Below are 880 nucleotides of genomic sequence, written 5' to 3' on the forward strand. Positions count from 1 at the left end.
AAGAAAGTAAAAAGAAGCCAGTCAAAGTTGAAGCTCCAGAATACACCCCAATAGGAGATGGCCCCAAGGCTCCTGTGAAGAAGAAACTGCAGTCCAAGAAAAAAGGCAGAGCAGGCAGACATTGAGGAGCCAGCTCTGAAGAGGAAGAAGAGGCAGGAGAGCAGAGGAGGAGGAGAACCTTGGGATGAGGAGCACAACACGGACTTGGAGGTGGTGCTGGAAAAGAAATGCAACAGGACAAGGCACACATAGGCCAGGTGCGGCCTGGTCCTCATCCCTCCAGTGCATCTTCCCTCCCCCAGACGCACACGCGCCTCCTGCCAAGCCACAAGATCCTGGTCCCAGAGGCGTTAGGGACTCCAAAGGCCACCAGGCCAGCCTCTGCCACACCTCCAGCGGCAGGGAGCCCGTGGTCTCCAGCACTTCATGCCACGACTTCGGCTGAGGGGCTTTCTGGCCCTTCAGAATCCCGGGCTGAGGCTGTCCTCCTCGTAACTGCTGCAGGGGGAGAAGAGGACACGTGCTCTGCCCGACCCATACGTGACCACCTCCTCGCCTCCATTCAGGAGCTTTTTTTTTTGCCTTTTGCAGCTTTATTTAAATATAATTGACATACAATGATCTGCACATATTTAAGGTGAACAATTTGATGAGTTTTGACATATGTATGCATCCAGGAAACCAGCAACAATTAAGGTAATACACAGACCCATGATTTGCAAAAGTTTCCTTGTGCCCCTTTGTAATCCATCCCTTCCTTCCCCATCCCCAGATAACTCCTACTACTCTGTCACTATGAATTAGCCTGCATTTTCTAGAATTTGTATATAATTGGGATTATAGAGTATTTACTCTTTTTTTTTTTTTTTGGTGGTACATG

At 49.5% G+C, this 880-nt stretch overlaps 1 pseudogene; it reads left to right on the forward strand.

Moving 5' to 3' along the window:
- LOC103070768 (lysine-rich nucleolar protein 1 pseudogene) overlaps nucleotides 1–491 on the forward strand; it is a 1209-nt pseudogene extending 718 nt beyond the window's left edge.
- Nucleotides 492–880: the final 389 nt, after the last annotated feature.

The sequence above is a fragment of the Lipotes vexillifer genome, unplaced genomic scaffold (assembly GCF_000442215.2).
Source record: "Lipotes vexillifer unplaced genomic scaffold, Lipotes_vexillifer_v1.1 scaffold324, whole genome shotgun sequence".
NCBI lineage: Eukaryota > Metazoa > Chordata > Mammalia > Artiodactyla > Lipotidae > Lipotes > Lipotes vexillifer.